The sequence below is a fragment of the Bufo bufo genome, chromosome 8 (genome assembly GCF_905171765.1).
Source record: "Bufo bufo chromosome 8, aBufBuf1.1, whole genome shotgun sequence".
Lineage (NCBI taxonomy): Eukaryota > Metazoa > Chordata > Amphibia > Anura > Bufonidae > Bufo > Bufo bufo.
Genome location: NC_053396.1, coordinates 49,533,416 through 49,558,317, shown reverse-complemented (window position 1 = coordinate 49,558,317; position 24,902 = coordinate 49,533,416).

Genomic DNA, 24,902 nt, shown 5'->3' with positions numbered 1-24,902 from the left:
GGCATGGGATGTGTCTAAGGTTGCCCAGCTCCAAAGCCGCCACCAAGTTACGGCTATTATCAGACACAACCATGCCTGGTTCTAGGTTGAGTGGCGAGAGCCACAGCTCAGTCTGGTCTCTTATCCCCTGCCACAGCTCTGCGGCAGTGTGCTGTTTGTCACCAAGGCAGATTAGCTTCAGCACGGCCTGTTGCCGCTTTCCCACTGCAGTGCTACACTGCTTCCAGCTACCAACTGATGACTGACTGGTGCTGCACGCGGATACTTCGGAGGTAGCACCTTGCCTTCGGTAGCACCTGTGCCATCCCAGGGTACGACTCGTTCCTAGCCTCCACAACATTCACCCAGTGTGCCGTCAGGGAAATGTAGTGTCCATGGCCGAAAGCACTTGTTCATGTGTCCATGGTTAAGTGGACCTTCCCAGTAACTGAGTTGGTCAGGGCACGTGTGATGTTTAGGGACACATGTTGGTGTAAGGCTGGCACGGCACACCTTGAAAAATAGTGGCGGCTGGAGACTGCGTAACGAGGGATGGCCGCCGACATCAGGCATTAGGCCTCAGTGTCCACAAGCCTAAATGGCAACATTTCCAGGGCCAGTAATTTGGAAAGCTGCGCATTTAGTGCTATGGACTGTGGGTGGGTGGCTGGGTACTTGCGCTTGCGTTCAAAAGCCTGGTGTAATGACATTTGGACGCTGCGCTGGGACAGGGAAGTGCATGTAGTCGCTGATGGTGCTTGCAAAGGTGCAACCAATCACATGGCAGTTGCTTCAATGTATTTAGGGGTGTAGTCCTGGTCAAGACAATCTCCTGAACTCCAAACTGAATGTCAGAATGGAAAAGAAATGTGATTTAAGCAATTCTCAGCGTAGCATGGTTGTTGGTGCCAGACGGGCCGGTCTGAGTATTTCACAATCTGCTCAGTTACTGGGATTTTCACGCACAACCATTTCTAGGGTTTACAAAGAATGGTGTGAATAGGGAAAAACATCCAGTATGCGGCAGTCCTGTGGGCAAAAATGCCTTGTGGATGCTAGAGGTCAGAGGAGAATGGGCCGACTGATTCAAGCTGATAGAAGAGCAACGTTGACTGAAATAACCACTTGTTACAACCGAGGTATGCAGCAAAGCATTTGTGAAGCCACAACACGCACAACCTTGAGGCGGATGGGCTACAACAGCAGAAGACCCCACCGGGTACCACTCATCTCCACTACAAATAGGAAAAAGAGGCAAAAATTTGCACGAGCTCACCAAAATTGGACTGTTGAAGACTGGAAAAATGTTGCCTGGTCTGATGAGTCTCGATTTCTGTTGAGACATTCAAATGGTAGAGTCCGAATTTGGCGTAAACAGAATGAGAACATGTACCCATCCTCTGATGGCTACTTCCAGCCGGAGAATGCACCATGTCACAAAGCTCGAATCATTTCAAATTGGTTTCTTGAACATGACAATGAGTTCACTGTACTAAAATGGCCCCCACAGTCACCAGATCTCAACCCAATAGAGCATCTTTGGGATGTGGTGGAACGGGAGCTTCGTGCCCTGGATGTGCATCCCTCAAATCTCCATCAACTGCAAGATTCTATCCTATCAATATGGGCCAACATTTCTAAAGAATGCTATCAGCACCTTGTTGAATCAATGCCACGTAGAATTAAGGCAGTTCTGAAGGCAAAAGGGGGTCCAACACCGTATTAGTATGGTGTTCCTAATAATTCTTTAGGTGAGTGTATTACGATCCCACTACCGAAACTATCTGTCCCTTCCTAAGCGCAGCTCTCCCTGACTCACAATGAGCCGAACCCGCATCATCTGGTGCTATATAGGACTCGATGATGCGTTCCAACCAGCCAATCACTGTAATGCCAGTAGCCAACATGGCTACTGGCATTACAGTGAGGGCAGTACTTACCTGCACATTTATTGGCTGCTTAGCAGCCGTGAAAAATGCGGTAAGGAGACTCGAGCATGGCGCTCGAGCACACGCGGTACTCGGCCGAGTACCGCCATGTGGGGAGCATAGCGATGCTCGAGCCGAACAGGTATTCGGCCGAGCATGCTCGCTCAACACTAATTATTTGTTATATTGGAAGAGTAGAAAAGTATACCGTCTGTACCCAAAAACATGGCTATAGGTCCCACACAGAATTAACAGACAAATAGAAAAAATTAAAAAAATTAAAAACTTTAAGAAAAAAATAAAACAAAAACAATACAAACACAAAAACTGTGTTTGCTACCACCTCTTCCACCTACACTTTCACGTCCACAGCCACCTCAACTCCACTTGAACCTCCCCCTCCTGGTTCTAGATTATTATTTGTTATTTTTATGTATTGTTATTTTAAAGTGTAACTGCCGTTTCATTTTTTTTATACCCTAATGGTATAGTACACCCTGCTGTATAAATGCTTTTGTGCTTTATAATTGAATCTTTTTCAGTTTCACCTCATAATAACACCCAGAAATGCCTGTCACTTTCATATGGAGCAGGCCTCTTTTCACAGCGTTGTCATGTGCAGGCCATCTCCTCTCTGATATAAACAAGAGATGGAAGAGCACTGGGAGGAGGAGCACAGCCCTGGGTGCCTGTGCTCGGGCAGAAAGTGGAGAGGGGAGGGCTGCTTTAGATGCTGCTTTCTCCTGAATGGTAGCAGCTAGGAACATGAAATTGGTCTTGTTTGAAAGCTGACATCCCAGGCTGACAAGAACAGAATGACAGCTAAAGTCCAAGCAACAGAGGAGAAATCATTGTTAGACATTAAGTCGGGAATAATGGGTAAAACCTTCTTTTACTTTCAGTTGCATTCCCAGCATCCCAATTTCTATCAGTGATATCTTCCCCTGTACTGAACATATTGTCTGGTATTATCTGAAAGCTTGGAATGTCAGCTTTCAAACAATATAAAGCCCATATCTCTAGCTGGTACCAAAACTGAGATATAAGCAGCTAAAGCAGCCTCCCCCCTCCCTCCGTGTCAATGTAGAGAAGAATGAGGTTTGCAGCTGCAGAGCTGACAGGAAAAGAGAAAAAAATAGGAAAAATATATAGAAATGTGACATTATTTTTACAACACAGTGAACACCGTAAAAAAATCCACAAAATAATGTAAAAATAGCTTTTTTTAATCTTTCCCCCTAACAATAAAAAAGGAAAAGTTATTTAATACACTATATATGTCCCAGAATGGTTCCTAAAAAAAAACTTTTAATGTGACTATTAAGAGGCTAAAACAAATGCTTACTGATTTCATGTAATTGCAGAGCTTGTCTCTGGTTAGCTCTATGTGAGAGGATACACACTACTCTGGGGTAGTGGGGGAAGTTATTTGCATTCTGATTGGTCTTGTCTGTCTATGAGAGGATACACACTACTCTGGGGTAGTGGGGGAGACTTTTTGCATTCTGATTGTTCTTGTCTGCCTGTGGTTAGCGGTATGGGAGAGGATACACACTACTCTAGGATAGTGGGGGAAGTTATCTGCATTCTGATTGGTCTTGTCTGTCTGTGGTTAACTGTATGCTAGAGGATACACACTACTCTGGGGTAGTCGGGAAGTTATCTGCATTCTGATTAGTCTTGTCTGTCTCTGGTTAGCTATATGTGAGAGGATAGACACTGCTCTGGGGTAGTGGGGGAAGTTATCTGCATTCTGATTAGTTCTTATAGTTCATATGAAGAGAGGCAAGTGAGGGAAATACAGGATGGCCTCAAGGACATGGCAAAGATCTCCAGAGGAAGTGCAGCAGAGGCCATCTTAGGAAGATGCTAAAATAGAGGCACAGAGAAATAGGGTTGCTAAGGGCTGAATATAGACACCAGAAAGGTAAAATTAACTGAAAAATAAAGCTTCATGAATATCTTCCCTTCAGCATCACATATGTTAGGAATTTCATTTTTGGTAGTGAAATGGCAGTTACACTTTAACACGCCCCTAGGAAGAAGCGAGGCAAAACGTACGTCAGGGTTTTTGGCTCCCCCGGGCTCTGGGTCTGTATGCTATATGTCCAGTTTTTACTTGTGTATCTGACTCTCTTTGCACTATTTTGATTCTTTGTTTATTTATTTCTTTTGTTTCTGCCTGGTCACATCTTGATGCTGAATTAGGCTACTTTCACACTCGCATTTTGTACGGTTCCGTCTTGTATCTGCACCGACGGATCCGCACGAATAGTGCAAACACTTGAATCCGTTAATAACGTATCCGTTTGCATTATTCATTCAAAAACACTGATCCGTCTTGACTTAGATTGAAAGTCAATGGGGGACGGATCAGTTTCAATTGCACCATATTGTGTCAGTGAAAAACGGATCCGTCCCCATTGACTTACTTTGTAAGTCTAGACGGATCCGTTTTGCTCCGCATAGTCAGACGGTCTAAAAAATGCAACGGAGGCCAAACGCAGTCAAATTGATGTATTCTGAACAGATCCTTATCCATTCAGAATGCATTGGGGCTGAACTGATCCGTTTTGGGCCGCTTGCGAGAGCCCTGAAACGGATATCACAAGCGGACCCAGAAACGCCAGTGCAAAAGTAGCCTTATTTGCAAAAGGTGTTTTTACCCTAGATTTAAGCTATGTGTTGGGATCTGGCCATAGTCATACTTATAAGGCATAGTGCCAAGTGAAGTCTTCAATGAAATTTGTATCTAAATAAATATATCTCACTGTATTATTGCCCCATATATGTAAACAAAGTGAATTTGTAGAGGTAATTGTGCAGACCCTGGGTCCGGCAGGGCCATTATCGTCCATAGCTCTTAACTGTTTTGCATGTTGTAATTTGTCTTGTCCATTTACTGCTTGTCCGTTATTATATAATGTGTGGTCACTCTGCTACAGCACTGTTAATACCTCCAACACGGATCCCCTCAATGAGACAGCGCCCAAGAGAAGTACCATATGAATCAAAATAAATTCAGAAGAGCAAAAATAATATGCATAGAATCATAAATGGCGCTCTTAAACAAGTCCCAGTAATTCCTTGTGAAATGAACCCAAGAACAACACTATCAATAATAGCCAGATTTGGAGCAAGAAGTCCTGATTACTTGACAGGTGAAGTCTATTTAAATATTGATAATAAAATAGGTGTATAAATTGTCAAGATCTCACCAAATCGGGTGCTGTAGTAAGTTTCCAGTAAGCCATGCACAGTCCAAGCAGCCAGCTATACAATACCAGATGGTTACTCTATTATTCCTCCTGGCTGGTTTGTTGCAAGCGCTGCAATGAAACACCACTGCAGATACTGTACCAGTTCCTTTATGGGAAGCAGGAAAACCCTGTATATAGACTGGAAGCAGAAGACTCGCACCCTGGGTAGGATCCGATTACTCACAAGATTAAAACTTGGTATTCAGCATATAAAACTCATAGATTTATGAAGCATGCTGCGCCAGGATTATGTTGTAAAATGCGCCAAAAAGAATGGTGTTTTGATTTGCGCAAAATATAGCAACTGTTTTCTCCAGAATTTTCACCATAATTAAGCCAGAAATGAGTCAGAAATGTCAAAGTGGGGGCGGGGCTATCAAATCGGTGCATATTACGCCTCATTTATCATCCTGTTATCAGTAGAAATGGCTCCAATTGTTGCGGACAATTATGCCAGCTTATGTGGTGTTGTCTGGTGTAAAAAGTCGCATTTATGGCCGAAAGATGAGACTTCTTGTCAAAAGGTCGCATTTATGAAAAAGAAAACCAACTTGTAGTGGGAACAAGTGACAGGTATAAGTAATAAAGCAGGATGATGGAAATGAGCTAGACAGCAGGGTTCTGTCAGTAAATTGTCATTCAACAAAAACGTCCCAAGTCTGAGACAAAAGTCGCAATTTACCACTGGAAATGTCGCACATATGTTTCAAAATTCGCAAGTGCAGTCTGGCAGGGGTTGGTTGAAATGGCGCATTTCAGTTTAACCCCTTAAGGACTCATCCCTATTTCACCTTAAGGACTTGGCCATTTTTTGCAAATCTGACCAGTGTCACTTTAAGTGCTGATAACTTTAAAACGCTTTGACTTATCCAGGCCATTCTGAGACTGTTTTTTCGTCAAATATTGTACTTCATGACACTGGTAAACTGAAGTAAAAAAATTTATAAATTATTTATAAAAAAATACCAAATTTACCAAAAATTTGTAAAAAATTTCAAATTTCCAAGTTTCAATTTCTCTACTTCTATAATACATAGTAATACCTCCAAAAATAGTTATTACTTTACATTCCCCATATGTCTACTTCATGTTTGGATCATTTTGGGAATGATATTTTATTTTTTGGGGATGTAACAAGGCTTAGAAGTTTAGAAGCAAATCTTGAAATTTTTCAGAAATTTTCAAAAACCCAATTTTTAGAGACCAGTTCAGGTCTGAAGTCACTTTGTGAGGCTTACATAATAGAAACCACCCAAAAATGACCCCATTCTAGAAACTACACCCCTCAAGGTATTCAAAACTGATTTTACTAACTTTGTTAACCCTTTAAGTGTTCCACAAGAATTAATGGAAAATAGAGATACAATTTAAAAATTTCACATTTTTGGCAGATTTTCCATTTTAATAATTTTTTTCCAGTTACAAAGCAAGGGTTAACAGCCAAACCAAACTCAATATTTATGGCCCTGATTCTGTAGTTTACAGAAACACCCCATATGTGCTCGTAAACCGCTGTACGGGCACACGGCAGGGCGCAGAAGGAAAGGAATGCCATACGGTTTTTGGAAGGCAAGTTTTGCTGGACTGTTTTTTTTTTACACCATGTCCCATTTGAAGCCCCCCTGATGCACCCCTAGAGTAGAAATTCCATAAAAGTGACCCCATATAAGAAACTACACCCCTCAAGGTATTCAAAACAGATTTTACAAACGTTGTTAACCCTTTAGGTGTTCCACAAAAATTTATGGAAAATAGAGATACAATTTAAAAATTTCACATTTTTGACAGATTTTCCATTTTAATATTTTTTTTCCAGTTACAAAGCAAGGATTTACAGCCAAACCAAACTCAATATTTATGGCCCTGATTCTGTAGTTTACAGAAACACCCCATATGTGGTCGTAAACCGCTGTACGGGCACACGGCAGGGCGTGGTTTATTTAGCACAGTTTTTATTTTTTATTTTTTATGGTGTTCCTCTGAGGGGTTAGGTCATGTGATATTTTTATAGAGCCGGTCGATGCGGACGCGGCGATACCAAATATGTATACTTTTTTTTTTATTTATGTAAGTTATACACAATAATATCATTTTTGAAACAAAAAAAAAATCATGTTTTAGTGTCTCCATATTCTGAGAGCCATAGTTTTTTCAGTTTTTGGGCGATTATCTTGGGTAGGGTCTCATTTTTTGAGGGGTGAGATGATGGTTTGATTGGCACTATTTTGGGGTGCATATGACTTTTTGATCGCTTGCTATTACACTTTTTGTGATGAAATGTGACAAAAAATGGTTTATTTAGCACAGTTTTTATTTTTTACGGTGTTCATCTGAGGGGTTAGGTCAGGTGATATTTTTATAGAGCCGGTCGATACGGACACGGCGATACCTAATATGTATACTTTTCTTAAATTTATTTAAGTTTTACACAATAACAGCTTTTTTAAAACAAAAAAATTTATGTTTTAGTGTCTCCATATTCTGAGCCATAGTTTTTTTTATTTTTTGGGCGATTGTCTCAGGTAGGGGCACATTTTTTGCGGGATGAGGTGATGGTTAGATTGGTACTATTTAGGTGGGCAATTGCCTTTTTGATCGCTTGCTGTTGTACTTTTTGTGATGTAAGGTGACAATTTTTTATTTTATTTAGCACAGTTTTTATTTTTTACAGTGTTCATCTGAGGGGTTAGGTCATGTCATATGTTTATAGAGCCGGTCGATACGGACACGGCGATACCTAATATGTATATTTCCCCCCCCCCCATATTTTTTACCAATTTTTTTTAACTTTATTTGGGGAAAATTACGTTTTGGTTTATTTTTACTTTAAACTTTTAATTTTTTAGGGGGGAAACTTTATTTTTTAAACTTTTTTTTTCACTTTATTTTTTGTCCCACTTTAGGACTTGAACTTTTGTGGGTCTAATCCCCTTTACAATGCATTTCAATACTTCTGTATTGGAATGCATTGGCTGTATGAGTAATACAGTGTGTATTACTTATACAGCTTCCTGCCTGTGAGATCCAGGGGGCTGGATCTCACAGGCTTGTCACCGGAAGGCAGCGCGATGCCATCGGGTCCCCCCTACAGCCGATGCCATGCCATCGGGTCCCCCCTACAGCCGCATGGGGACCCGATGGCACCGCCACCCGCCGGATAAGGTAAAACCGCAAACCGCAGGTCTGAATTGACCTGCGGTTTGCGGCGATCGCCGATGCGGGGGGGTCACATGACGCCCCCGGCGTTGTGACAGGATGCCCGCTGAATGATTTCAGCGGACATCCTGTTCCGATTAACCCCCGCCGCGCCGCAATGTCGTTTTAAAGTTAGGACATACCGGTACGTCCTGGATCCTTAAGGACCCGGCAAACATGGCGTACCGGTATGTCCTAAGTCCCTAAGGGGTTAGAAAAAAAGTCACATTTTAGTGCTATTGGCAGTTAAAATATTGCAAATTGAGAGAAATAGGTGACTAATCAAGTTTAAAAAAGTCACATTTTACAAGTTGGGTCCGCCTTTTCATATATGAGGTGAAACAAATCGCTACTTTTGATTTGTAATGTTAGTATTTTTTGGAGCACATTACGCCATTATTGATACATGTCCCCCATAGTGCCTGACCAGTTTCGCCTTGCAGCTTTCTCAAGGGCATTTGAAGAATAATGGAGGAACAATCCTGTATTGTATAGCTTGCTGCTTGGACTGTGCATGGCTTACTGGAAAAATTACTACAGCACCCGATTTGGTGAGATCTGGACAATTCCTGCGCCTATTTTAATATCAATATTTAAATAGACTTCATCTGTCAAGTATTGAGGACTTTGTGCTCCAAATTAGGCTATTATTGATGTTTGTGAATCAAATAGAAGTGACCTGAACTGAAGGAGACAAGCAAAGAATTCAAGGTATGGCAGCTTTATTCATATTTCTCCAATGTGCAGGAGATTTGGGTTTTCCCGGAGATCGCCATTCTTCCAAGACTGGAAGGGAAGAAAAGGTATCAAGGACATCTAAGAGGGAACCTCTAGGGAGTCCATCTATAATTTTGTCCAGGCTGATACATCATCCAGTGATCGTATCACTAGCTGTCAACCATTTTTCATGATGGTGACACCAAAAGGATACAACCAATGGAATGGAAGTTTACAAGGGTGTCTAACAGCAGTTTCATGATGCATATTTTATATACAGTGAATGGAACAAAGTCGAGAATCACCTTTGGGTATTAGCTCTGAGGTGTCTCCAGCTTTGGAGAGAATACCTGCAGTATCCACATAGCCCAGAAGGCCGCAAATCACATCCCTTGGAGGATATCCTGGAGCCTATTTAGGACATAAAGATTGATCTATACATTTGATGACCACTTTCTTCACTCCATCATCCCTCAGTAACATAGCAAAAATCTGAAGTTGACTCAGGGAAACCCCAGATATGGATATTTTTCCGGTGACTGCAATTCTCATGATCTTTAATAGCTAACAGCGCATTATCATGCTGGGTTGCAGTTAATTTATACTCGTTTGCCAGACATTTTTTAACGAATTTCTCTATTTCTATTTACTAGGTTTTGAAGTATCTAAGATGTATCTATGTTTATCCCCTTTTGTTTTAACAATTGTGGATCAATTAGCTATATAAAATAGCGGTAGGATGTAGGCTGCAAAGAAAACAGAAGTTACATGACCCCTGCGGAGGAGTTCATAAGTATAGATAAAAGTGGATTTCTATAGACTATGGCAATGGTGGAGCGTGTTATAGGACAATGCTTATAGGACAGTCCTTTATAGAAAGGCAGAGCAGTTGAAAGGTAAATGCAAATACACGCTTCACCACTAGATGGCAGCAGGGAATTTAGAAGTGTTAGTGGTGTGGAAAAAAAAATCTGCTTTAATACACACATATATATATAGTCAGTTAATTAAAACATCTAATTTGATAAATATACAAAAGCTGTAGTCATACCTGTTAAACTCATTAGGTAAGGGGGTCAGAGGGAAACCGCCGATGGAGGTCACTTAGGTGTGTCCCGGTGCATGGTCCACGCGCACCCGTGAACGCCAGTCATGCCGGCGTGTTGACAACACAGGTGCGCATGCGCAAAATGGCTCCCGGAAAAGACACCAGCGCCCGATGCGTTCCAAACAGCGGAAGCGCAGTGAGGCGTCGGACGTCACATCCGGGAGCCGTATCACAACTTAACCCCAATGGAGCGCAAACCGCACACAGATACAAGCGCAGCATATTCGAACGGAGGGATATTGCAATAAGATACACACATATATATGCACATAATAATAGTACAATCACAGTGCAATATAATAGCGGACACCATGTGACCCCTTAAGAAATATAATTCATATGGCCCCTTGAAGAATATAATTCATATTAGACAATATATTTCATAAGTCCCAAATATACGCTCTCTCATGCATAATCAATGGGAGATCACAATTCATTTGCATGATATTCATGGCATAAAGTGCTGAGTCAGTGCTTTCACATAGAGAACCCTAAGTAATGTATATAATGAAAAAATAATAAGGATAATAGAAGTAAATTGTTAAAGACATAGTGTATAAAAATTGTATACTATGAATAAATGTGAGAGATATACTAAAATATAATATACAAAGAAGGGGTGCTTAATCCATCCACAAAGGACATGAATAAGAATGCAAATGAATATAAAGAATTTCGATCAATTATTGCACAATGTATCAAAAAAAAAAAAAAAAAAATCCCACCAGTGATCACTTCACATAATAAATATACAAAAATTATTATGAACATTATTAACAAAGATCATTTTATAAATAATCACATATGCAATATGCAATCCAAAAAGGGGTGTGGACCATGCACCGGGACAAGCGGCCAGGGAAACGCAGGCGCATAGGAAGGGAGCAAGCAAAGACCCATAAAGACAAACAATAAATGCATTCTCAATTAAAAGTTGTTAGATCCCATTGTTTGTCAATAAAGACTAAGCTCAGACAGAACATAAACTAGCAATGAATAAACCACCACATATATACAGGAATATAAAAAAATATAAAAAATATAAAAATATGTGGTTAAACAAGGGCAAGGTTAGCAACTCAAAAAGGGGCGTAAGGTAGGCCAAAAAGAGGAAAATTTATTAATGTGGAAATTCATGGCCCGGGGTCATTGGAGTCACACGACAGAAAATCGTGCCGAGTCAAATGATCCGAGGTCAATGAAAGTGCCAAAAGTGCCATTTTAGTAAACTATCACTATATTCATGATGGTGAAGGCAAATGGGTCCAGGAAGGGAAGATCCGTGATGCGGTAAATCCTGTATCCCAGTGAACACCTGTCTTGTGATCCTAGGAAATATGTGGAGATATAAAAGAAAAAAGGAACAAACGTGAGGAAAAACAAACAATGTGTTATATAGGCCCACAAAATTAGTAGATGGGCCTACATATAAAAACCAGTGAAGGTAAGTTCCTCATTAAGGCCCCCTGGGGATTGCGAACCAAGGTTGCGAAGGAATCTGCACGTGATGACCTATTTGTACCCAGGCCTAAACCTTTTGTACCCAGGCCTAAACCTTTTTGATACATTGTGCAATAATTGATCGAAATTCTTTATATTCATTTGCATTCTTATTCATGTCCTTTGTGGATGGATTAAGCACCCCTTCTTTGTATATTATATTTTAGTATATCTCTCACATTTATTCATAGTATACAATTTTTATACACTATGTCTTTAACAATTTACTTCTATTATCCTTATTATTTTTTCATTATATACATTACTTAGGGTTCTCTATGTGAAAGCACTGACTCAGCACTTTATGCCATGAATATCATGCAAATGAATTGTGATCCCCCATTGATTATGCATGAGAGAGCGTATATTTGGGACTTATGAAATATATTGTCTAATATGAATTATATTCTTCAAGGGGCCATATGAATTATATTTCTTAAGGGGTCACATGGCGTCCGCTATTATATTGCACTGTGATTGTACTATTATTATGTGCATATATATGTGTGTATCTTATTGCAATATCCCTCCGTTCGAATATGCTGCGCTTGTATCTGTGTGCGGTTTGCGCTCCATTGGGGTTAAGTTGTGATACGGCTCCCGGATGTGACGTCCGACGCCTCACTGCGCTTCCGCTGTTTGGAACGCATCGGGCGCTGGTGTCTTTTCCGGGAGCCATTTTGCGCATGCGCACCTGTGTTGTCAACACGCCGGCATGACTGGCGTTCACGGGTGCGCGTGGACCATGCAGCGGGACACACCTAAGTGACCTCCATCGGCGGTTTCCCTCTGACCCCCTTACCTAATGAGTTTAACAGGTATGACTACAGCTTTTGTATATTTATCAAATTAGATGTTTTAATTAACTGACTATATAGGACGAGTTCCTAGGACTAGACCATACATGGACCTCTGAGGAAGCTAGTCCAGGCACTAGCGATACGTGTCAGGCTTTAGTGCATTCCTCTTGGATGGGTTTTGTATGCTTTGTGTGTTACCATTATGTTTGTATTTCCACCATATGATTGAGGGAGGTTATTTTTCAGGGATCCTATTGTGTTTCCGCTTAGTTATTGCTCTCTCTGTGGGACATTACCACATGCATACATATATATTGTTATATCTCTATTGCACCATCCTTGGGGTTTGCTCCATGTGAATGTTGTTTTTAAACCTTTATATTCCTAATAAATTATATACTTTTTTGAGGTGCGGCCATTGTATGGTATTTATTTGTCTGGTTTTGTTCATGTTCTTTATATATACCAGGCCAGCACTCTGTTTCACTATATTTGGTGTGCCCCCCGTGTTCTAGTATTTCAGTCTGGTTTGCACGGCTAGGAACGAGTTCCCTTCTGCCTTTTCTGGGGTTGTGGCACCCTATAGTGTGGTCATACCATGGCATTTAATTTGCAGGCGAGGGAGGCAGCGTGGACTTCGCAGGCAACTGCGTTCTTCCATGAAGATGGTGTCACCGACACAGGGGGTGACTTCAGAACATTAACGTCTGAAATTATTGACACCCATAAGCTCTATACACGGGTTTGGTGGAACATCAAGAGCCTTGAGGAATACCTCAAGTGCTCCATCATCCCTAGAGGCTTGAGGGTGCAAAAATTTCCCGCATGGGAAGTTACTGTGGAATTTAAGGAGACCTGGGAACAGGGACTCCTACAATGCTCCAAAATATTGATGGACATGTTGATCGTACATGATAAGGAATTGTTACAACGGACCAAACTCAGGCTTATAGGATAAGGTTGCATTGTTTCAGGCGAGATTAAAAGAAACACTGGAAAGTTTTGATAAAGAGATTATGATAGGTAAAAAAATGAAATTCCAACGTGACAAACGTGATTTTGAAAGGAAACAGGCCTTCAGGTGGAAACACAGTGGTAACACACGGGCACCCTCTAGGGGTTATCAAACAAATAATGCAATTGTAAAACAGGCGACCCCAGGTACGACTAGTGATGCTGATTTTTTATCCGAAAACAGCGAAGACAGCGAACTCGGAGGGGACTACGAAAATCCCAGAAGAAAGGGACCTCAATTACGCAGGGGCAACAATCAATCAGTGCCATACAAGAAACGGATGTAGAAACCAGTCATTTACAGGTTAGCGGGTCACTACAGGTCATAAATCTCTCCTCCCATATATTATCAGAGCAAGAAAGACTTGTCCTACAAAAGGGATTGTCCTTCTCCCCTATGAATACATTGGAGAAGTTTGAGTTTGTGAAGGATATTTATTTATTTTGTAGACAGTTATGTTTCAAATTACTTTATGCACAACCCACACTTGTGACACAACTGATGGAGGATGAACGTAGTGTCTTTCTTGACTTAATGGACTTATTGAAGGAGAGTGAGATCGACCTGGGTAGGAGACCCTTTAGTTTATCGAAACCGTCCACAATTACACCATCATTGAGTCTCTTTCCTAATATCAACCTGTTTTTTCAAGCTGTGCTCCAGGAAATCCGGAAACTCCAAAAAAATACTACTAGGGGAAGAAATATGGCCGTAACAGAATCCATTATCATCAAACAACTGCAACAAAACAGCTCCTTTGTTATAAAGGAAGCCGACAAAGGTGGGAATGTAGTTCTGTGGGACATGGGTAAATATTTAAATGAGGCCAAACGGCAATTAGGTAATAAGATCTTTTACACTCCCATTCCAGCAGATCCTACAACCACTTTCAAGAGAAAATTGGACCAACTCCTGAAAAGGGCCTTTGATATGAAAATCATCACGAAACGGGAACTCCAATTTTTGGAGGTGAGTTGCCCTATTACACCAACCTTTTACATGTTGCCTAAGGTGCATAAAAATTTGGAGGATCCACCAGGTCGGCCAATTGTGGCTGGGATTGGGGGCCTTTGCGAACAAGCATCTATTTATTTAGACTTCTTTTTACAGCCGTTCGTTCTGGGCCTAAAATCCTATATACGTGACTCCATGCACCTTATCCAGCAACTGAAGGATGTTACCTTACCACCTGACATTTTATTGGTCACATGTGATGTTGAGTCACTATACTCCAATATTGCCCATAATCATGGGATTACTGCCGCCGAGTTCTTCTTGTCTAGTTCTACTGCAGGTGATCCAGCCCACCACATTTTCCTGGTGAGACTTTTGGAATTTGTCCTCTCACACAATTATTTTGTTTTTGATCGTACCTTTTACAGGCAGGTCTCGGGCACGGCAATGGGGGCACGGTGTGCACCCTCCTATGCCAACCTATTTTTAGGTTGGTGGGAGGCCACACGTGTATACCCATTGGACAGCTTTAGGAGCCATGTGGTTGGTTGGTACCGGTTTATTGACGATATTTTGTTTTTCTGGCAGGGTTCAAGACAGGAATGTGAAGACTTCATTAATCAACTTAACAATAATCAATACAATATAACTTTGACATCTAATATCTCAGACTGTGAGGTTGATTTTCTGGATCTCAAAATAAAGGTAAATAACGGTAGTTTAGTGACATCTCTTTTTCGTAAACATACAGCAACTAATAATATATTGCATTTTTCAAGCTTCCATCCAAAACATCTGAAGACGGGCATACCCAGGGGTCAGTTCCTGCGGCTACGACGCAATTGCACGGAAATGTGTGATTTTAGGGTGGCATCAGAAGATTTATCAACAAGACTGTATGAGAGGGGTTACCCCAAAAAAGTCATATCACAGGCGTTTGAAAATGCAAAGGAATCTGCACGTGATGACCTATTTGTACCCAGGCCTAAACCAAGGGATAGTAAAGTACGGTTAATTACTAAGTATAACAATCAGTGGCCGGATCTTTACAGAATTTTGAACACCCATTGGTTTTTATTACAATCAGATGGCAAACTGGCGGCACACGTTGATGACAAGCCCAGAATTATAGCACGAAGGGCAACTAATTTAAAAGACACACTAGTATGCAGTCATTTTCAACGCCCGGCTACATCTACGGGCAGGGGTGTGACCCTCAAAGGTACATACGCCTGTGGGAATTGTAACACATGTCAATTCATGTTGAACTCTAACACTTTTTCCTATGGAGAGAATTCTAGACTGCACCTCAAACACTATATCAACTGCCGTTCTAGGAACGTAGTATATGCCCTCCTCTGCCCCTGTGAGAAGATCTATGTGGGCCAGACCATGCAGGAGTTGAGGAAGAGAGTCCAGCAGCATACATCAAACATCCGGCTTGCAGCAAGAGATAGAAGCAAGGGTGATAAACCTATCACATCAGTGGCAACTCATTTTTTGGATTACCATAATGGCAGGTACGATGAACTACGGGTGGTGGGATTGGATTTGATTCGGGGCAACATCAGGGGCACACATATCTCCAGGTGTTTGCTCCGTTCTGAATCAAGGTGGATATTCAACCTTGGTTCGCAATCCCCAGGGGGCCTTAATGAGGAACTTACCTTCACTGGTTTTTATATGTAGGCCCATCTACTAATTTTGTGGGCCTATATATCACATTGTTTGTTTTTCCTCACGTTTGTTCCTTTTTTCTTTTATATCTCCACATATTTCCTAGGATCACAAGACAGGTGTTCACTGGGATACAGGATTTACCGCATCACGGATCTTCCCTTCCTGGACCCATTTGCCTTCACCATCATGAATATAGTGATAGTTTACTAAAATGGCACTTTTGGCACTTTCATTGACCTCGGATCATTTGACTCGGCACGATTTTCTGTCGTGTGACTCCAATGACCCCGGGCCATGAATTTCCACATTAATAAATTTTCCTCTTTTTGGCCTACCTTACACCCCTTTTTGAGTTGCTAACCTTGCCCTTGTTTAACCACATATTTTTATATTTTTTATATTTTTTTATATTCCTGTATATATGTGGTGGTTTATTCATTGCTAGTTTATGTTCTGTCTGAGCTTAGTCTTTATTGACAAACAATGGGATCTAACAACTTTTAATTGAGAATGCATTTATTGTTTGTCTTTATGGGTCTTTGCTTGCTCCCTTCCTTATATATGCGCCTGCGTTTCCCTGGCTGCTTGTCCCGGTGCATGGTCCACACCCCTTTTTGGATTGCATATTGCATATGTGATTATTTATAAAATGATCTTTGTTAATAATGTTCATAATAATTTTTGTATATTTATTATGTGAAGTGATCACTGGTGGGATTTTAGTTTTTTTTTTTTTTGATACATTGTGCAATAATTGATCGAAATTCTTTATATTCATTTGCATTCTTATTCATGTCCTTTGTGGATGGATTAAGCACCCCTTCTTTGTATATTATATTTTAGTATATCTCTCACATTTATTCATAGTATACAATTTTTATACACTATGTCTTTAACAATTTACTTCTATTATCCTTATTATTTTTTCATTATATACATTACTTAGGGTTCTCTATGTGAAAGCACTGACTCAGCACTTTATGCCATGAATATCATGCAAATGAATTGTGATCTCCCATTGATTATGCATGAGAGAGCGTATATTTGGGACTTATGAAATATATTGTCTAATATGAATTATATTCTTCAAGGGGCCATATGAATTATATTTCTTAAGGGGTCACATGGCGTCCGCTATTATATTGCACTGTGATTGTACTATTATTATGTGCATATATATGTGTGTATCTTATTGCAATATCCCTCCGTTCGAATATGCTGCGCTTGTATCTGTGTGCGGTTTGCGCTCCATTGGGGTTAAGTTGTGATACGGCTCCCGGATGTGACGTCCGACGCCTCACTGCGCTTCCGCTGTTTGGAACGCATCGGGCGCTGGTGTCTTTTCCGGGAGCCATTTTGCGCATGCGCACCTGTGTTGTCAACACGCCGGCATGACTGGCGTTCACGGGTGCGCGTGGACCATGCAGCGGGACACACCTAAGTGACCTCCATCGGCGGTTTCCCTCTGACCCCCTTACCTAATGAGTTTAACAGGTATGACTACAGCTTTTGTATATTTATCAAATTAGATGTTTTAATTAACTGACTATATAGGACGAGTTCCTAGGACTAGACCATACATGGACCTCTGAGGAAGCTAGTCCAGGCACTAGCGATACGCGTCAGGCTTTAGTGCATTCCTCTTGGATGGGTTTTGTATGCTTTGTGTGTTACCATTATGTTTGTGTTTCCACCATATGATTGAGGGAGGTTATTTTTCAGGGATCCTATTGTGTTTCCGCTTAGTTATTGCTCTCTCTGTGGGACATTACCACATGCATACATATATATTGTTATATCTCTATTGCACCATCCTTGGGGTTTGCTCCATGTGAATGTTGTTTTTAAACCTTTATATTCCTAATAAATTATATACTTTTTTGAGGTGCGGCCATTGTATGGTATTTCTTTGTCTGGTTTTGTTCAATTGCGCTGCAGTATAACAATGGCTGGTTAAGGCCAGTATACATGTCTATTCTTCACAAGGTACGGACAAGTCCTGTGGGATTCATGCCTGGTTTATTTTAATGAACGTGAGCTTGTCCACATTGGCTGTGGACAGGCGGCTGCACTTGTCTGTGATGACGCCCCCTGCCGTGCTAAACACCACGTTCAGATAATACACTGGTTGCAGGGCAGCCCAGAACCTCCAAGGTGTAAAGGGCAAGCTCAGGCCATGTGCCCAATTTAGAGACCCAGAAGTTGAAGGGGGCAGACCCATCATTCAGTACATGTAGGCGTGTGCACATATACTGCTCCACCATGTTGCTAAAATGCTGCCTCCTGCTAAGACGTTCCATATCAGCTGGCGGTGCTGGTTGTTGTGGCGTGCTGACAAAGCTTTGCCACATTTTGGCCATTTTAATCCTGCCTTCTGAGGTGCTGGCGGTGCCCCAGCTGCGTTGGCGACCTCTTCCTCGGCCTCTGCCTTTGTCTTGTGTTTCCTCTGTGCCCCCCTGTCAGGTGGGAATGCCACCAGCAGCGCATCTACCAGCGTGCGCTTGGACTCGCGCATCTTATGATCACGCTCTAGTGACGGAATAAAGGACGGTACGTTGTCCTTGTAACGGGGATCCAGCAGCGTGGCCACAGAGTAATCAGCACAAGTTAGAATGTGGCCAACTCAGCGTTCGTTGCGGAGACACTGCAGCATGTAATCGCTCGTCTGCCAGGCTGCCCAGAGGCAACGAAAAGCTGTGGGAGGTGTCTCGTCTTTGTCCTCTGTAGTCCCCCAGCCACGCACCAGTGATGGCCATGAGCTGGTCTGTGTGCCACCCTGCTGTGAAAATGGTTCCTACTCCTCCATCTCCTCCTCCTCATCCTCCACCTCGTCATCCTCCAGAACTGTGCCCTGGCTGGACAATTGTGTACCTGGTGTTTGTGGGTGCAGGAACCCACACTCTGAGCCACTTGTGAATGACTGGCCGGAAACCCTATAAAATGATCCTTCTTCCTCCTCCTCCTCCTGTGCCACATCCTCTTCCATCATCGCCAGCGTTTTTTCAAGGAGGCATAGAAGCGGCATAGTAACGCTGAAAACTGCGTTATCAGCACTGGCCATGTTGGTGGAGTACTCAAAACAGCGCAACAAGGAACACAGGTCTCGCATGGAGGCCCAGTCATTGGTGGTGAAGTGGTGATGTTCCGCAGAGCGACTCACCCGTGCGTGCTGCAGCTGAAACTCCACTATAGCCTGCTGCTGCTCGCACAGTCTGGCCAACATTTGCAAGGCAGAGTTCCACCTGGTGGGCACGTCGCATATGAGGCGGTTAGCGGGAAGGCCGAAGTTATGCTGCAGCGCTGGCAGGCGAGCAGCAGCAGGGTGAGAATGCCGAAAGTGCACATGGACGGCCCGCACTTTATGCAGCAGCTCTGACATATCTGGGTAGTTTTTAAGAAATCTCTGCACCACCAAATTAAGCACATGCGCCAGGCAAGGGATGTGTGTCAAACCGGCTAGTCCCAGAGCTGCTATGAGATTTCGCCCATTATCGCACACCACTAAGCCGGGCTTGAGGCTCACTGGCACCAACCACTCATCGGTCTGTTGTTCAAGGCCCATTCACAGCTCCTGCGCGGTGTGGGGTTTGTCCCCCAAACATATACGTTTTAAAACTGCCTGCCGTCGTTTACCCCTGGCTGTGCTGAAGTTGGTGGTGAAGGTGTTACGCTGAGCGGATGAGGAGCTGGTAGAGGATGAGGAAGCGGAGTAGGAGGAGGAAGCAACAGGAAGCAAACTGAAGCGCCATGCAATCCTCGGTGGTGGCAGGACATGCGCCAAACTGCTATCCGACTCAGGCCCAGCCGCCACTGCATTTACCCAGTGTGCTGTTAGGGAGATAAAACGTCCCTGACCGTGCTTACTAGTCCACGTATCCGTAGTGAGGTGCACCTTGCCACCGATGGCGTTGCGCAGTGCACACCTGATTTTGTCCCCGACTTGGTTGTGCAGGGAAGGGATGGTACGCCTGGAAAAGTAGTGGCGGCTGAGCAAGACGTACTGTGGGACAGCCACCGCCATAAGGCTTTTAAAACTCTCCGTCTCCACCAGACGGAATGACAGCATTTCAAAGGACAGTAATTTTGAAATGCTGGAATTCAGGGCCAGGGATCGCGGGTGCGTAGGGGGGTACTTCCTCTTCCGCTCCAGTGTTTGGGAGATGGAGAACTGAACGCCTCTGTGGAACATTGTGGAGAAGCTTGGTGACCCAGGGGGTGGTGTTGCTGGCAGATCCTCTGCTTGCGGGATGGCAGGTGGCACTGTCACTCCAGAGGTGGATGAGGAGGCCGAGACTGCAGCAGAAGAGGAAGCAGGAGGAGCCAGAGACCTTTCTTGGTTTGTGAGTTGTCTACTCCACTGCAGCTCGTGCTTTGCACTTAGATTCCTGGTCATGCAGGTTGTGCTCAGGTTGAGACTGTCGGTAATAAACCAGGAAAGGGGGGAGGGTAAACCCCATTTTACTTCTGGCCCCTTAACAATACCAAAAAACCCCATCAAATAAAGGACACTGACACTGCTCTTCTTTTAACCACTTTATTGTTGTTGGGTGGTAATCGGCCACAGCTATTTATTCAAACGGCAAAACCATAAACACCAGAACAGTGCGATCTGCCAGCCGCTGGCCTCCCAGCGGGCAGTTCCACCCATTTGCTTCCAACACCTCTCCGTTGTATTAACCTGCCGTCATGGAGGAGAACCTCCCTCAAACAGGGCTCCGAACACCACCCAACAAAAACATGGCCTGCTCCACCCCATCTTGAAGACTTGAAAGGAAAATGTCCAACCCGATATCGAAAAAAGGTGAACCCCATCCGGCCTCATCAACAAATGATTATCACCCTCCAGCTGCCGGCGGCGAACCACCACACCCCCGGGACCTAACAAAGCAGGATATACGCGTGTTCACCGTTCTCCTGCACCTTTCTACCGCCTCCCCGTCACTGCCACCTTGCCATACTACTCATTGAACAATTTCGGACCACACCATAACCACCTCCTGGAAAAATGACGGGAACCACTCCAAATCGGACCGCATCAGAGTCAAAAGCTCGACCCGTGGCATGGAACCGATATCATTTCCCCCAGCATGGATGACGAGAATCACTGGACAATTGGCTTGCAAACCAATATCCACCACCTGCGATAGGAGCTGAGACCATCTTAAGCCACAAATTCCTCTCCATGACACATCCACTTCCCGGAAACCGAAGGATCTCCCGCCGGGTTTGCAGTCAGCTCGCTGCGCCGCTCAGAAAATATATGAATGGCCGACCATCCATACGGCCAGCCGCCCCGGACCTGCAAGAAAAAAGCATTAGAATCAAACACACTACTTCACAACCCCTATACAAAGAAGTACAATTCGGCTAAAATCGTCTTCCATTAATTTTTTTGTTATTTTTATTTATTTATAAAAAAAAAATATAATAAAAGATCCAGTCTACTATATATCGCAAAGCAATCCAATTTCCATCTGCCAATTCTCATAAATTCAGATTCGGATAAACCTGTCCTAGCCACCTCTGTAGCCTCCCCGATCCGGAATGAGTGGGTGCCGAAATCCTTGGGATCTAGCCCCGCCAACGCTAAGCAAGACCGAAAAACCGTGGTGAACTGAAATTTGGTCAGCGGAGAACCATCTTGTGACCTGCCGGGCGCAGCGCAATATAATTAGTTATCAGCCGAACCGGGCAAGCTACCCCAGGAACCGGATGGAGAGGAATCCAGGTACCCCTACCAAACTGGTCCGTCTTGGAACGACTGACTCGGATCCTCAAAAAATCGTTACCTAGCATAACATCCTGCCAAGAGAGACCTCCCGACTAGAGTTGAGCGAACACCTGGATGTTCGGGGAGTTCGGCCGAACTTGGACCCGAACCCGAACCCCATTGAATTCAATGGGGACCCGAACTTCACTTTATTATTTTCCGTTATAACATGGTTATAACGAAAAATAATAGTATTAGCTTTTTCAGATCTGAGTTTTCACACATGTAAGTACTGTATAATGCTGCTAAAAGTGCTAAGTAACCATGGCAGCCAGGACTGCAGTAGCGTCCTGGCTGCCATGGTAACCGATCGGAGCCCCAGCGATTAAACTGGGACTCCGATCGGAACTGCCGCTCCACTGCCACCAATGATGGGGGGAGGGGGGTTGTTAACCTGTGGCCACTGCCACCAATGATTTTAATTAGGGGGGGCCGTACTGGCCACCAATGATTTTAATACTGGGGAGGGAGGGGGGTCTGGCCCCTGCTGCCTTGGAGCACCCCATCTCTTACAAGGGCTGAGATCCGCACAATTAACCCCTCAGGTGCGGCACCTGAGGGGTTAATAGTGCGGATCACAGCTTCCTGTAAGAGATCAGGTGCTTCCAGGCAGCAGGGGGCCGTTATGTCCACAGTTCTCAGTATATTCTAACTTGAAGCGTCCCCATCACTATGGGAACGCCTCTGTGTTAGAATATACTGTCGGATCTGATTTTTGTAACGATCTAACTCAAATCCGACAGTATATTCTAACATAGAGGCATTCCCATGGTGATGGGGACGCTTCAAGTTAAAATATACCATCGGATTGGAGAAAACTCTGATCCGATGGTATATTAATATTACCCGAACACCGAACCCGAACTTTTACTGAAATGTTCAGGTTCGGGTGCCGTAAAGTTCGGTACGAACCCGAACTTTACAGTTCGGATTCGCTCAACCCTACTCCCGACTTGCGACAAGAGGGGGCCACCAACTCACCCACTCGGAGGGCCGCAAAAAAGGCTAGACTAAAACTACCCGAGAACAACGCAGTCTCAAAGGGGGATGAGCATTCCTCAGGAAGCTTGGCAATAAGCCTACCTTGTAGGTTGAACGAGATCGGACGCCGACTCTCCCGTGACACAAACTCCTTCCTCCAGCCCCGTAATGCCTGGTAAATAATAAACTGCTTGGTTACGTCCGGCCAGCCGCGCAATCTGAAATGAAAGGTGATACCCGACAAGCGCCGCTGCGCAACCGCCGCCGAAATGCACGTAGATCGCAAACGACCACTCAATTGTGACCTCCAAGCGCAGGTCATCTCGGGAGCCCCCTTCCCTGTCGCCCACCATCCTCCACCATTCAGCCCATGCCTTACCATTAGTGAATGGTGAATATTGGTGAATATTCGCCCAAATATTTGCAAAATATCGCAAATTCGAATATTGCCCCTGCCGCTCATCACTACTTACCATGTGCCTGCCAGGTAGCAGGGGAGACTGAAGATCTAACCAGCGTCATTAGCTGCTGTCCACCAAGCCCCACAGGTACTGCGGGCATCTCCTGCCCTCCTGATCCGCTTCTGGGAGAAAGGACCGAAAATCCTGCCAATGAAAACGGGAAAGGGCATCAGCAACTTTATTATCCACCCCTGGAACATGACGAGCCCTAAAATAAATATTGCACTAAATGCCGCAGCAAGGCCAAAATCGGGAGGGAAGAGGAAGACAAGCTGTTTACAGCATAAACCACTCACAAATTGTCCGTCCAAAAAGAAACGTGCCTGTTGGACAACCTGTCCCCCCACAATTCCACTGACACGATAATCGGGAACAGCTCCAATAAAGTGAGGTTCTTACATAACCCAGAGGACTGCCACAAATCAGGCCATGGAGCGGCACACCATTCATTCCCCAAAATAGTCCCAAAACTGCATGACCCGGAAGCATCAGAAAACAGGGACAATTCGGAATAAGGGGTTACCCAGGACATGTAACAAGTGTGGCCATTGAAGGATTGTAGAAAAACCCTCCAAACCCGCAAGTCTTCTTTCAGAGAATTAGTGAGCCGGATGCGATGCCGAGGAGATTTGACACCCCAGGTGGCCAATGACAAACGCCGAGCAAAAACTCGTCCCATGGGCATTACCCTACATGCAAAACATAAAAGGCCCAAAAGAGACTGAAGCTGGAGGAGGGTAACGTTTTTAACTAATAAAAACTCATCAATCAAGCCGAGAAGCTTCTAAAGCTTCTCATGCGGCAACCGGAAAACCATGTCTACTGTGTCGATTTCGATACCCAAAAATGACAGACGCGTGACCGCGCCTTCCGTTTTCTTCGCTGAAATGGGAACCCCAAACTGAGCCATTTTCTCCCAAAAAATATTCAGCAGAGACAAGCAACCGTTAACTGATCCAGGGGAGACAAAAAGAAAATCGTCCAAATAATGCAAAACTGACGTAGAGCCCGACTCATAACGGACGACCCACTCTAGGAAAGAACCGAACATCTCAAAATAATGACACGAAATGGATCAATCATAGGGAGACATGTATCATAGTAAAACTGGCCATCAACGCAGCAACCTAGCAAATCAAAACAATCGGGGTGGACAGGGAGAAGATGGAAAGCCGATTCAATGTTCGACTTGGCCAGGAGAGCCCCTTTACCCGCTTCCCTGACCAACGCCACCGCCCCGGTCAAAGGAGACATACGACACAGAAGCGTCCTCCAGACCAATGGCGTCATTCACAGACGAGCCTTTCAGGTGGGATAGGTAATGTATCAGTCTGAACTTACCCGGTTCTTTCTTAGGGACCTCGCCAAGCGGGGAAACCCGTAGATTAGGGAACGGTACATCAATAAATGGACTCTTAATCCTAACCAGAGAAACCTCCTTATTGACCTTTTCCCTAAGGACCTCTGGAAGCTTGCGAGCCGATTTCAGGTTATCCGAAAAAACTGAGGAGCGATTGAGAGCGAAGGGGATAAAAAACCCAAAGGAAAACCCGA